The sequence below is a fragment of the Neophocaena asiaeorientalis genome, unplaced genomic scaffold, assembly GCF_003031525.2.
Source record: "Neophocaena asiaeorientalis asiaeorientalis breed wild unplaced genomic scaffold, Neophocaena_asiaeorientalis_V1.1 scaffold429, whole genome shotgun sequence".
Classification (NCBI taxonomy): Eukaryota; Metazoa; Chordata; class Mammalia; order Artiodactyla; family Phocoenidae; genus Neophocaena; species Neophocaena asiaeorientalis.
In genome coordinates, this window is record NW_020173550.1 from 3974831 (window position 1) to 3990530 (window position 15700).

Here is a 15700-nt window from a genome sequence, read left to right on the forward strand (position 1 = left end):
CTACATGTGTGTGGGGAGTGAGCTTGCTGAGTGATTAGAGGTTCCCTTGCCAAAAAAAAAAAGGTTGTTTGGAAAGCATGAAGTTTGCTAGAAAAAGGGATAGAGGAAATAAAGGATAGAGGGAATAACCAAAGAAAAGAAAGGGAATTTTCAAATTTCCACTAAATGATAGTGTTTTTCAATTTAGATTAACTGACAGTATTTGTCAAGTGTCTTCTAGGCTGGGAGCTAGTGGATGAGTCGGGGAAGGTAAAGGAGAAGAGAGATAGAAGGAAGAAAAGTAATGATTCTTATCATTGAGGAGCTTGTAATCAGGTTGGGAAGACAGTCAACCCCAGTCATATTTCCTAAAGGTTCAGGATGTCAGGACCTTGCATGGTAAGAGAAGAGCATGGTCAACATTGGCTAGAGATGTGGGGAAGGCTTCACGGAAGGGTCAGTGCAGGAAAGATGTGAGCTGCTGTTAGTGCCTTTTAAGAATTTAGGAAAAAGCCATGATATTTCATTTTTTAAAGCGCTTGTGTTCCGGAAATCTCAGAGGTTGTTTTTATTGCTTTAGGCAGGAGTGGTAGATGTATGGCACTATGGCACTGCAACATAGTCATTCAGTGTTTTCTTCTAGAAGGAAAAAGAGGACAGATGCATGCATATTATTCCCAAGGATTTGGATTTCTGTTCCTCAACATTCTCTGCCTCCTTAGCCATTGTTTATTTTTATTTTTTAAAAAATAAATTTATTTATATATTTTTATCTTTGGCTGCTTTGGGTCTTTGTTGCTGCACGCGGGCTTTCTCTAGTTGTGGTGAGCAGGGTGAGCACTTGGTGAGCACTTGGTTGTAGTGTGCGGGCTTCTCATTGCGGTGGCTTCTCTCGTTGCAGAGCACTGGCTCTAGGTGTGCGGGCTTCAGTAGTTGTGGCGCATGGGCCCAGTTGCTCCATGGCATGTGGGAACTTCCCAGACCAAGGTACTGAACCCGTGTCCCCTGCATTGGCAGGCAGATTCTTAACCACTGCACCACCAGGGAAGTCCCAACCGTTGTTTATTGTTAATAGCTGTGCTGTTTCTCTTGTTAGACTTTCCCTGTGTTGACCTACCGGCTTTGTAGGGTGAGGACTTACTTTCCACCATCCACATTTTTCCCCTACACTCTGGTGCTCCCACCAGAACAGATTGTCCCACAAGTGTCAGGATGTGTTTTGCGTTTTCTCTGATGTTGATTTATAGTTTCTCCTTATTTCACTCACTATCACGTGCCTGGAGGTTCCTAGCTAGGTGTGTGAAGTGTCTCACAATGACAGATAAGCTGTCAGCTGAAGAAATCCAATAGTGGGCAGCCATATTGGTTTGCGTATTAATTAGTGCATCAGTGCATTTGAGAACATCAAAGGCAGAAGCTGAAGCCTAAGTAGAAATGCCCAATGGAAATAAAGTTTCTTCTCCAGAGTTCGAGGACCTCTAAATGTCCACAATCATTGTGCTCCTCCTGGACTTTGATATAGCAATGATAGAAGAGTCTTGGGAACACTGGAGGTGATGTCTAGTTTCTAAGGAGTTTGAATATCAGACTTCAGAGTTTGAATACTATCTTGCAAGCAACAAGGAGTCAAGGGTTCTTGAGTAGGAATTGTTAAATGTGTTGAAATTAGCATCTGGGGAAGGTCTTTTGATTGTACTTACTATGGTTTGAAGGAAGAAAAGAATGGCGGTTGTAAGACTAGTTAGTAGTATCAGTTTGCTTTGATGAGGTCCTGGACAACCACAGTAGTAATAGGAAAGGAAGGGAGAAAATTATGAGAGATATTTTAAGTAAAATGGAAATTATCAATTAACCTAAGAAATTGATTGGAAAAAATCTTTCTCGTAGTTTAATGATAATGGAGATAACGTACATCAGGGTTTTCCCTTCCCCATTTATTGGTTATGATTTTTAGTGGATAAGACTATCTAGCATCTCGGTTAGGCAGGCACTTTCTGGGGTTCTGTTAAGGTAGTAATTTACCCAACAAAAGGACTTGATGTGCTTAAGGAAGGTGAGGAACTGTGCAGTAGGTGGGAGGGGAGGGAAGCCTTTGCCATTACCCCCAAGCAGGGAGAGTGCAAAGGAGTGGGTGGCAGAAGCTGCCAACACCTAAGGCTGGGTGATGGTGCCCTGGCTGTGCCCATGCGAGGCTGGCATGAGTTCAGTGAGAAGATTAAGCCAAAGATCTCTGGAGCTTTTTGGATTTGGCTAGCTTAAAGCTGAGCAGTGAATGGCTCTTCGCCTTTTGGTGAGAGCAGCCAGGAGCATGGTTTCTTGGTAAATGTTTCTTTTGTTGTTAACAGAGTGCAAGGCTCATCAAGGTTGGTGTGACATGGTGACCAAGGTTGGAGTGTCATCATCATTCTTTTATGGGAATTTTAGGCCTGACTGCACTGTTGGACTATTGAGTCATGCCTTCCTAACCTCAAGAAAAAGGAGGAGAGGAAGAGGAGAAAGATGAGGGGGAAAAATGATTTTCATCCTTCTATAAAGATACCAGGTTTTCTGTGTGGACAGTCTCAAATTCTTGAGTCTTAAATTCTTTACCTCTCTAAGTTGCCTTTGATTGCTTTAAACTCTGCCAAAGAAAGAAAGGGAGAAAATATATTAAGAGGGCGAACTCCCCTCACCCCCCACTGATTTAGGGAGGGTTACTGAGTGCTTGGCACTAGGTCAGGTGATGTGGGAAATGCAGAGAAACGTTTGATGTTTTCCTGTGCTCCATGAATTCCCAAACTAGTTCTTAACGCACGAATGTTGTATTTGATGAGGAAGAATATCTGTTTTCTGGAAATATAATACGGTAAGTGGGTTGGACTAGAGTTTACAGGTTTAGATTCAATTAACATTTACTGGGTGCCTATGTGCTCTATGCCAGGCATTGCTGCCGGTGCTTCATATCTGTGAGAAAAAACCCCTGCTCTCCTCTCCTCCCACAGGAAGAATATGGGACCAGAGAGAAAATGGTTTATGCATGGTCATAGGGTGGATGGTGGAGCTAGGTTACCTGAGATTTCTTATTCTAGAAGGTGCTCTGGGTTCTTCAGTTGTGTGACCCCCGCAGTGCAGGAGAAGTTAGTGCCCTGCCCCTGGGGTGGGGCGGGGGAGGGAAAAGAAATACACAGGATGACCTAACATGTTTAAACCAGAACAGGCAAGTTGACCTTAGCCTCTACGCCTGTGAACACTGGCATACCATCCTTTCAGGTGTAAGTGACAATGTCACTTTATATCAGGGAGGACAAGTTCATAGTCCCTGTCAATCTTCCGCTTCATACGAGGCTCCTGAAACAAGTACAAAGAGGATACGTGTGTCATTGAATCTGTCAGTACCAATGGCCCTTTGGAGACTTGAAGGGACATTACTCTATCGAGGCACACGAGGGCGCCCGAACCAACCAGCAAGGAGACGTTTCTTCTACATTAAAAAGAAAGTGTGAATGCTGGCTAAGTTAGATCGACCATTGTTTGTTTCAGGCCATCAGTACGCTTTTTTAGGGAGGTGACTTACGTTTGTGGTTTAGGCCAGCGGTCCCCAACCTTTTTGTCACCAGAAACCAGTTTCGCGGAAGACAGTTTCTCCACGGACCAGGGGTGGGGGGATGATTTCAGGAGGATTCAAGCACATTGCATTTATTGTGTACTTTATTTCTGTTATTATTACATTGTAATATACAACGAAATAATTCTACAACTCACCATAATGCAGAACCAGTGGGAGCCCTGAGCTTCTTTTCACTTGCCACTCACTGATAGGGTGTTGAGATGAGTCTGCAAGAAACTGATTTATTATGGTCTCTGTGCAGTCAGACCTCTCTGCTAATGATACCTGTATTTGCAGCCGCTCCCCAGCTCTAGCATCACCGTCTCAGCCCCACCTCAGACCATCAGGCATTAGATCCTCATAAGGAGCACGCAGCCTAGGTCCCTCGCACGTGCAGTTCCCAGTAGGTTTCGCGCTCCTATGAGAATCTAATGCCGCTGCTGATATGACCGGAGGTGGAGCTCAGGCGGTAACGCAAGCGATGGGGAGCGGCTGTAAATACAGATGGAGCTTCTCTCTCTCCCCACCTGTGGTTCCTAACCCCGGGGTTGGAGACCCATGGTTTAGGTAACACACCTGTGACTTAGCCAGTGAGCTTGCAGATGACTAGCATGGTTCTACATATTTAGAAATTTTGTGATATAACCATTCTGTTTACCATCCTATTATTACCTAGTAGGGAGATAGGTTGTAGGCAACTTTATTAACTATTCTACCCCAGTGCTAAGGGGAGGATCACGTCCGTACCTAACTGTTCAGGGCAGATGAGGGGATACGTCAGATAACACATGTATTATCTGAGCTCTTTGGTTTAAAAAAGGGATTCTATTTTAAGGTGGCAGTGAACATTTCACTTTGTTAGTGAAGAAAACAAAACTTCTTTGACCCATTTTTCTACTTAGCATTCCTTCTTCCAGGGGTCTGCAGACAGAGGTCAAGGCTAACTTTCCACTCAATTTCTGACACTTTTTGCATCTATCCTACGGCTTGGAAATCTTCCTGGGGAGTGTTGGGAGGTCAACGTGGAGGCAAATCTGTGCATGAGTGTTTTCTCCTGCTTCTTGGTCCTGCGCTCAAACGCCTTTGTGAAGAGGACATTTGTACTCGGTTAGATGCAGGAATAGCTGAGGAATCGGACTGACCTGTCACACTGCACACTTCTGAGAAAGCCTTCCACCCAGCACTTAATGCAGACCTCTCCAGTTAGAGACCAAGGCTTATCACTTGTTGACAGATCCATCCATCAGTGTGTATTCCTTAAGCTCTCTGTGCCTGGGATGGTGCTAGCACTGTGAAAATACAGACAGTGCAGTGTGGGGTGAGACATAGAGGGGTGGACCTGAATCCAAGGCAGCAAATCCACAGGACCCAACTGTGAGCTATAATGAGTGAGACTGATGAGTGATGCCAATGAGTTTGTGAAATAGAAATTTTAAAAAATCCACTCGAGCAACCCATGCTGAAGCATCATTCTGACATATGTAGCCTAAAGCCAGCTTGTCATTTGCAAAATGCTGTCCAAGTATAAAGAAGTGTCTTGCAGCCATTCTTGAGTGCTAGACAAATCTATTATTCTGAATTTATTGGCTGAGAAAGGGGGAAGTGGAGAGGGAGCAGCCTCTATACAAAGTTACCTTGCAAGTTAGCACAGGGACCAGACTAAGAGACTAGAGATTTCTCTACTTGATGTTTGGAAAGCTTGCCAAGAAATTGATTATGGCAATTCAAGTGCATTCTATAATCAAGTTGCATTTACTATGCTTTAGGCTAAAGTGCAATGAAGATAAACTGGTTCCTGGCTCTGGATGGGTGTCATGGGAGTCTCATCATATTCTGATTACTATATCAGTGTAATAAAGCATAGAATGCAGAGTCAGAATTTATACTGTAAGGATTTTATAATGGTAGCGAAAATGGTCACCAGGTGCCATTCTGTTTGCTTTCATGGAACACGGTTTTTGTCAGCTGTTTGAGAAATGGACTCTCTCAGCTCTTTTAAAAATTAATTGTAAGGAAATTTAGTGGAATTAATGGAAAATCCTAGTGCAAAGGAAACACACTCTGGCCTCAAGGCAAGCATTTTCTCGAGGATGTCATTCTGCACTCTGCAGTGACAATAATAGGAAGGGGGAGGAAGAGAGAGAGAGAAAAAAAGTTGCAGCTTTGGAGGAAGTGGTGAAGTCCTTAAGGGCAAAAAATGTCATCAGGGAGTCACTGCGCTAAGACAGGAAAGTTTAGCTCGAGAAAGCATGGAGCAGCAGAATTTTATTCTTCTCATACAGCAAATTTTAATTATATTTTCAGTGCTCCTCATATTTGTGCCTATAATAATTTCTTCACATAGTTGTGATTGATTGCCTTTACTGTTTTTCTTGTTAAGTTAACAAAGGAAGTGCAGTTTCCTCTGTGTGTGTGTGTGTGTGTGTGTGTGTGTGTATGGGGGGGGCGTGGTGGTTTACCCTTCACTTGGCATTTAAATCACTCACAGCAGACTTTAGAATATGGAAAACAACTAGAAGTGAGCCACCCTGTTAAAATCAAACATTAGAAGTGAGAAAAAAGTATTTCCTAACATGATGTTAAACAGACCCTGAGAAGTAGATTGAAGGATGGGTCAATGTTTGGAGCTTTTAAAGTCATAGCTTCCCTCTCTCTCTCTTTTTTTCTCCAAAGACGTAGAGACACCGACTGATAGTTTTGCCCTATTCCATGAGTCCAGATGTCTTTCTGATCATGGAGAAAGGTGCAGGGATATGGAGCCATGTCTCTTACGACCTCAGGTGTGGCCCGCACATACAACCATCTCATCTCAACCCGGGCTGACCCTCTGCGGGACTCAGGGAAGCTGGCTATGTCCATAGTTACAAGGCTCTGAGAATCTATACCTTTCCTCGTGTGTCTCTTTTCCAAAAAGTGATAAATTTTAAGAAGACCTTTGAAGCAGTGAGATTTTCTTTCGGCCCCTCTCAAAACCTTTCCCCCACTCCCTCCTTAAAATGTTGCCTTTTGCCATGAATCGGAAAGAACCCCTGAAAGCCCAGAGCTGCTTTCAGAAGCAGTGAATGCAAAGCCATCAGCTGTAAAATATGTGCCCTGAATGGCTTTGCATAGAGAGGGGGAGAAAGCTTTGCCTCGCTGCAGCCTCTGCGGGTATTGCCAAAAAGGATTTGCTACGTGGTTGAGAATCCAAACCTTACTGAGTCCTTGAGCACTGCTTGTGGAAGGTGGGGAGAGGGGACCCCCAACCGACCTCACCATTAAGTGATTGAATCTGACTGCTGCTGTCATGCCAGGGGCTTGGTTTATAATTTTGGTTCCTAATTGGTTGGAACTTCTCCAGCTCCTGGTTGTGTGTGTGTGTGTGTGTGTGTGTGTGTGTACGCGCGCACTCACGTGCACATGCACTTATGCACCTGCATTCTTGTACATTACGTGATTTAAAGGTATGGCCCTTATCAAGGTAACCAATGGTCTTTCTAAACTCTAGGCTCTCATTCTAATGGAGCTCCTGAATAGTAAATGTGTTATCATGCACCTATATTCCAGGAAAAGTACATTTTTATGTAATTCTATATGATGTGTTGAACAGCAGTTGACATAATAGCATGATGGTACATTTTGTAGACATTTACTTAAATATCTGTTTCAAATTTTTGCAGTTTTCTTATTGTATTTTTTTCCCTTTGGAACCAGCAAAAATTTTCCCCAGTTCTTCATCATCTTTAAGCCCTTGAAGAACTCATAGATGCTGGGTACCATACTATAATGCCTAAGGTACAAGTTGGTTCTGAGCGTTAGACTTAAGGAGTTATCAGACAACCCAGAGGCCCATTCATTTAAACCAACATTTCCTAGATTGTGTTCCAAGAGGTAATAGTCCCATGCACCATGAAAACAGGACCCCATGCTCAAATCCGTTGGGGGTGGGTGGTTCGTGGTGAGTATCTAGCATATCAAAGTCACCCAGGAACCTTGCAATAAGAAAACTATTAAATTGTTTAATCCAATATTTCCCAAATGTATTATTTAGAAAGATTTAAAAATAAGTAATACTTATCAATATCCTGCAGGACTAGCGTTCCTTGGAACTAACTTTGGGGAACGCTAGTTTTAAGCTGATCAGCTCCTGGTCACCTCCTCTGAGTTTACCTTGGCCTTGCCCTGGACCAGCTTTCATCCTTGCATCCTCAAGCTCCCTTCTTTACAACCATAGTCCTAATTAGACCTACCTTTACTTGAGTGTCTACAGAGCTTTAGGTGCTCGACGCATCTCATTTAATCTTCACAACAACAGTGCAACACAGGTATTATTACGAATACTGTACTTACAAAGAGAGTGAGGTTCAAAGAAGCATAGTCATTAAGAAGTAGTACCTTGATTCAACATTGGGGCTGACTCTAGAGCACGTGCTTCTAACCAATGATTCCATAAAAGAAAACTGAAACACTTAATTCAGATGTAAGTATATTTAGGAAGACAATAGAAAGAGTGTGTTTCTCTGTAGATTTCTGAAAACTCTACCTTCGACTGAACAGGACTCTTCCAAACTGCCTGTTGGAGCAGAGCAGAGAGGGAAGGAGCAACAGGCACTCCTGAAAGGTGTCTCGCCTCCAGCTTAGAAAATCCTCTCTGCTGCTACCAGTGATTCAGGGTTTTCAGGCCAGGCTGCACCCAGAAGTTTAGGAGGGCTGCTTCCTTTGGAATTTACCTGCTGGGTTCAGCTCCTCATTGGCTGTCTCCCCACACTACTTCTTCTGCTGAGTCTGCTACCGGCTACCCAAAATACTGCAGCAAAACAAAATCATCTGGGTTGCCCTTGTCTGTGCTTTCTTCGTTGTTCTACCACCATTGCTCTTGCCTCTCGCTGGGGAATGGCTCAGTCTCTGACTCAGGGTAATTTTCTTGTCTGGAGAAAACGGGAGGGGGAGCACAGTGGTGGCTTTGATGAGTCTGAGAGAGTTCAGTGGTGTGTTGGCTTTCTCTCTACTTAAAGAAAAGACTTTTAGAGTCACAACTATTACTGCTGCTCGTTTGAGGGGTCCTGAGTCGTCACTCCTCAAAACTGCTGGGGAAGTTCTAAACTTATGCCTTTCCCCATTTGTATGTAGTAGAAGCGATGTATACCTGGTAAAGACTATACATATAATTTTTTAAAGCGCCTCTTTCATGGGAAGACATCTATGTGCCATCCCAATAGTTGATTCTTCATGTGAGGTCTTTTGTCTGTCTATAAAGGTATGTATAGTAATAGCCTTCCTATGTCTCTTATCGGGGGAGTGAGGGACAGAAATTTGTATATATATATTCTCCAGGCTTCACAATTATATGAAGCTTTTTATTTTGATTTGATTTTTTGGCCATGCAGTGAGGCTTGCTGGATCTTAGTTTCCCGAACAGGGATTGAAACTGTGCCCCCTGCAGTGGAAACACGGAGTCTTAACCACTGGACCGCCAGGGAATTCCCTTCATAACTAAATGAAATGACACATGGAAAAGCCAAATTATGGAAATGGAAAGGATTATCCATGTTATTTTTTTTCTTTCACCTATTTCTAAGCCAAGAACATCAGCGGGGATAGGGAGAAAAAATGTGTTGTTAAATATTACTTAGGTGCTTGACATGTTATGAGGGGCAAAGTCCAACCACATTCTTATGTATACCATTATGTTCACTCCTCTATTAATATCAGTAGTTTGACTAAGTGGCAGTTACAGGCTAACGCAAGCAAAGAGTCATCAATGTGCTGAGTGTTACAACTCAAAAATTCAAGACAATAATCAGACCGCGTGGTCAAAGAAGGTTTCCTAGAAGAGGTGTTTAAGTTGAAATCTCAACAATAACCATGATGTAGTTTGGCAATAGTGAGGGTAGGGCGGTTGGGTTGCACAACTCTAGGGATCACCAATCATAGCCCTCTAGTCTAGGTATATGATAACCTCTAGTTATTTAACCCTGATGTGGAAATGTGTGCAATGGAAGAGGGGGAGAGGTGTCTAGTGGGAAGGAACAGCATGTGTGGCCATCCTGAGATGCAGTATGGTGGACCTGAGGAACTGAAAGTTGTACAGTAGGTGAAGCTTAGGGAGAGGAAGAGTGATATTAGGTGAGACCAAAGTGGTTGAATCTAGCTAGATCAAGCATGATTTTGTAGTCCATGTTAAGATTTCTCAACTTGTTCCTACAGGGGAACGAGAGACCATTAAAGAGATTTAAGCAAGCAAGTGTAGTTGGTAAGATTGGTATTTAAAAATGTGTATTTCATACTAGAGTGTGAAGGAGGGATTGGTTGAGAACTAAGGTAGGGTAGGCACACTAACTGGAGATGAATGATGTTTGGACTACAGTGATAGTGGGATTAGAGAAAAATGTATGGATCCAAGGGACATTTAGAATATTGGATCCGTGGGATCAGGTGATTGATATTTTGGGGTGGGGTATAGTAAGGAGAGAGAGATGGTAGATTCAGAGATAATTTCTGAGTTTCTGTCTTGAACTGGATGGATGGGGTGACATTTACTCACATATAAGACACTAGTGGGAGAGATTTTTGTGTGTGAATGCAAAATCATGACCTCAGTCTTGGACTGAATTAAGATGCTAAGTTGTCTTAAGGGAGATTTTGAGAGGTGGCTGGATATATAGATCTGGGAGTCAGGAGGGGAATCTGAGCTGTAGTTATACATTTGGTGGTTGTCAGGGTTTAGAAACCCTGGAAGTGGTTGAGATCATTTAGGAGAAAGTGTTGGGTTAGAATCAGAGAAGACCCCCAAAGAAAGAGGTTTCTGGAAATCACACATTAAATGGTTGGGTAGATGAAGAGGAGGTTACAGAGGAGATTTAAAAGGAGAGTCCAGAGAGATAAGAGGGTGCTATTATCAGAAGCAAGGGAAGAGAATGTTTCATGAAGACGGAAGTTGTTAACTGTTAAATGTTGTTGAGGGATGAAGGGTATAAGGTAGGATATCTTTAGCTGCAAACAACAGAGAATCTGATTCAAACTTGCTTAAATTTAAACAACCAGGATGTGTATCAACTCTTCTAACTGGAATTTAAGAAATATACGATAAAAGTCTTCAGGTTCACCTTATTCTAATGGCTCTGCCTTCATTGCTCTGGATTGGGTTGGTTTTATCTTGAGATGATGATGATTATTGTTACTATTAATTATAGTTGCTTCTGGCTTCATATCAATACTTCCTGGTGTCCAGAAGTGAGAGTTTGTCTCTTCCAACTTGCTCACCATGGAAAGTGAGAACATTTATTTTATAAAAACCCTTGGCACACTATTCTGGCTTATTATTGAACTGTACTTAGCCACTTGCTTATTCCTGGACCAGACATTTTTAAAAAGTCTTCTAGTTATTTGTTCTAGATTATTACCGGAAAAATGCCTTGCATTGAACGAGTTAAATGTGATCCCTGAAACTATTACTGCTTTGGGGTGGGGTGGGGGCGAGACATAAACAGACCAATAAGGCCAATCCCAGGAAATAAGGCTGGAGTTATTTCCTCTTGTGGCACAAATCTGGAGTTCTTTTGGGAATGATGGGGAAGAGAATGGATGTAGGCTGGGCAACCAACAATGTCCAGTATATTAACATAAGAAAGGGCTGAGAATTGTACTTTGGAATTTAAACAATTCTATATATATTTATTGAGGTATAGTGGACATATATTACATTTACATTTCTAAAAGTGTACCATGAAATGGTGACCACGATCAGGATAAAGAACATTTCCCTAGTAACAAAAGTTTCCTTATGACCCTTTGTAATCATTTCCTCCGCTTTCTGCCTATCATACCCCTTCCTCCTTGACCAGTCCTCAGGCAATCACTGATTGTTTGTGTCTTCTGAGGAATTTATCCCTTTCATCTACATTGCCTAACTTATTAATATAAAGTCCACAATATTCCCTATTCCTTCTAATATCTGTGGAATCTGTAATGATGTCACCTCTCTCACTGCTGTTATTGGTTACTTATGTGTTTTCTCTTTTGTTCTACATCATTCTGGCTAGAGAATTGTCTATTGGATTTCTTCCTCTTCCTCGCCCTCCCCCTCCCCAACCTCCTCCTTCTTCTTTCTCCTGTATGTTACTAGAAAATGGAAATAAAAAAATACAAGTTGAGACACCCACCTAAAGCAAGTACCTCTCCAGTCACAGCAAGTTTTAACAATTCTTTTTAAAATGTTAAATTACTTTATATAAAGTAGTCATTTTCATATTGTGAAAATTTGCAGTATGCAAGATCAGAAAATAAAAATTAAAAGTCCTATTTTGTTTCTCACCTTCGTCCCTTTTTTACAGTTTCCACACACCTTGACCTCCTGATGGGATTATTCGTAACAGTTTGGTGCATGTTTTGCTAGATGCGATGTTCTCATTGTTTTAAAATTTAAATGGAATTACCTTGCTCCATAATTTATTATGTTTCCTGTAAAAATATTTTGTAGACACTTTCAGTTAAGCATACACAGGTAGACATTATTTTAAAACCGTCTTATAGAATTAATGTGCAAAATATATAGCCAACTCCCTAATGGGGGGCATTTAGCTTGCTCCGATACTTTCAACATTACAAAATGTTCTACATCATTGTAACCGTCTTTTGCGGCACGTGTAAGACTTTCTGTGGACTAGTTTCCTCAAAGTAAAATGTCTGGGCCAAAGAGTAAGCATACAAAATTTTATAGAGGTTGAAAAGCATCCTCCTTTAATGAAATAGTGCCATTTGCAGAGACATGGATGGACTTAGAGATTATAATACAGAGTGAGGTAAGTCAGAAAGAGAAAAACAAATAACGTATAATATCACTGATATGTGGAATCTAGAAAAGTGGTACAGATGGTACAGATGAACTTATTTGCAAAGCAGAAACAGAGTCACAGATGTAGAGAACAAACTAAGGGTTACCAAGGGGAGAAGGGGAGGGTGGGGTGAACTGGAAGATATATATACCACTATGTATAAAATAGATAACTAATGAGAACCTACTATCGGGTGCTCTGTGGTGACCTAAATGGGAAGGAAATCTAAAAAGGAGTGGATATGTCTATACGCATGGCTGATTCACTTTGCTGTACAGCAGAAACTAACACAACATTGTAAAGCAGCTATACGCCAATAAAATAAGAAAAGAAAAAGCATCCTCCTTTCTACTGCTTCTTTGAATAGTCCATGAGAATGAACATTTCATCCGTACACTCACCAATGCCGAACAGCAGCAGTTAGAAAATATTAGGTGAAATTATATTGTTGTTTTATTTTATTTCCTAGATTATTATTATGTCTTTCAAAGTGAATCCTTTCCTCTACTTTAAGTTTATTTTCATTTTTTGCTTTATTTGGATTTTCTACTCTTTTTTACATGTATGTGGGCAAATTATATTTTTCCTAGAAGAAAGTCATCCATCAATATTTACATTACATTGGTATAAATTTCTTCATGGTATTCCCTTTAAATTTATGAAATATCCTCTGTACCTGTAATTAAGACCATTTGTTGGCTTTTAGTATTGTTTATTTGTACCTTCTCTCTGTTTTTTTGTTAATCAGACTTAGTAAAGATTCTTTCATTATATTGTTTTCAAAGCACCATTTTTAAAAAGTCTTCTAGTTATTTGTTCTAGATTATTAATTTCTATTTTATCTTAATAAATTTATTCTTTCTACTTTTTTAAAATGCTTATTTTACTGTAAGTTTTGCAGCCTTTTGGCTTAGGAGTTTAATTTATTTGAAAAATTTCTTGTTATGTAATGCTCTAAGTGTATATATTTCCCTAAAAGCTACTTGGTCATGCTCTAAGAATTTTATCAGTTTTTTTCAACAATTTTTAGTTTCATATTGTATTCCCTTTAAAAATAAGTAATTATTTAGATAAATTTTAGTCTTCTAATGGTACCACTAATATTTTAAAACATATTTGGAGTTATGTTTTTTCTTGTGATGACTAGTGTTATATTCTCCCTCAAGAATATTATCATGCAACTACTTTTGCTTTTTCCACTGTCACCATGTCCCAAGTTGCTATCTAATATGTGTTGTTTAGGTGTATGAGAGCCTTTGGTTGAATAATATGCCATTGCATATATCTACCACATTTTCTCTATCCATTCATCTGGCAATGAATATTTAGATTGTTTCCACATCTTAGCTATTGTGACTAGCACTGCAGTGAACATGGGACTGCTAATATCTCTTTGAGATCCTGATTTCAATTTTTAAGGATAAATACCCAGAAGTGGGGTATCTGGATCATATTGTGGTTCTATTTTTAATTTTTTGAGGAACTTCCATACTGTTTTTTATGGTAACTGCACCATTTTGCATTCCCACCAAAAATGCACAAGGATTCCAATTTCTCTACATCCTTGGCAACATTTGTATAAAGTTTCAGTGAAGCAAGATGAATAAGTTCTAGAGATCTGCTGTACAACATTGTACCTATAGCCAATAATACTGTGTTATACAATTAAGCATTTATTAAGAAAGTAGCTCTCGTGTTACGTGTTGTTACCACAATAAAATAAAATTTAAAAAAAGACTTTGGATAAAATATGGGTATCAGTTCCTCATTTTCAACCAAATTTTAACAACTCCCAGAGATAATATAGACGTTGCCCTTTTAATCTAGCAATAGCGCATTTGCAAAATTAAAAAGAAATCCCCAAACAATAACAAGTGATATTAATCATAATGTAATCCCTCCATCTTGCAAAGGGAATAAATAATGCACATTCCTTTTTAGCTCTTGAGGTGGCTGGAGTTTGTGGATGCCTTTTGCTTCGTACTTCCCAGTTGATGAGATTGCTGTTATTTGGTTTGTCTGTGCCAGGACTTTCAACTTTTCTTCTGGACAGTTTTCTTTTAATGGGATTCAAGCCAAGAATCTGTTATTTGGAGCACTGGTCACCTAAATAGGTCATCGAACATTCCGGGATGATAATCATGGGCCTTAAGCAACATAATCAACAGAGACATCAAGAATGACTAGTGCCTTTCGTCCATCCCATAATTACATCTGGGTCTCTGAAAAGCAGCATAATGCCTCTCTTTCCCACTTTCAGTAGCATTTGGACGCTTTGACTCTCTGGATGCCTTATGTTCACCTCTAGATGCCTGGCAAGTCAGTAGTGGACATGACAGCTGAGCTACCTACACTCCTACCTCCCAGGTCTGAGGCTCCGGAGCTTCCCCCATCTTCATTTTGATCCAGGGAACGTAAGAACCTGGCTGTTAGCATTTCTGGAAATATTGAGGAAAAAGGACTGGAGTCTCAGCTCCTTTCCTTTTGTGGAAAGTTCCTCTCTAGAACTCTCTGTACTCACACAGATCATGGTGCAGAAGGAAGGATAATTGTGGACTCTCATGTAAGCACCAGGCATGCTTAGCTCTAGCAATATTGTCCCAGGGGGCAAATTCCTCATCTCTGATGCTAATGATATTAGTGATACAACCTTCCCCAACTATTGCTACTCTCACTGTCACCCTTTATGTCTTCAGATCTGAGAAAGTGGTGGGCGCTAGACAGAAGTTTCAGGACCTGGAGTAACTAACTCATGTCCCGTGAGGGGTGGGTCATCCTGCTGCAGTTCTGCATACAGTGTTTTTCTCTGTGTGCCTGTGGACCATGCCTCTCTGCTGCCACTGCCAGGTAGCCTGTCCCACACCGTGGCCTTCCGTCACTTGGGATGGTACTCCCTTTCTCCTGTGCTTTCAAAAGTATTTTTGTATTATTTATTCAAGTTTGAGAAATTGTGGCATAAAGCATTGTCTCTTGAGAGTCCCAGCAAAAATGCTAATATGTTCCTTGGCAAGATCAAAGGTTAATGTAACTACTTCCAACATTCATCAACGAATCTGTAAATTATATCAGATTAGCTAGTTACCCTGCATCATACGTAATAATGTCATTAACACTGGGACAGCTCCATAGTGGTGGAGATAGAGGCTTAGGATTTATTTAGAATCTACTAATTCTAACCATGAGGTGCTTGTCTCATTCCATTCTTATTCCACCCAGACTGGGTGGCTTATTAATAAGAGAATTTTATTTCTCACAGTTCTGGAGCCTTGAAGTCCAAGATCAAGACACCAGCCTCCTTATGTTCTTGTGAAGGGCTACTTTC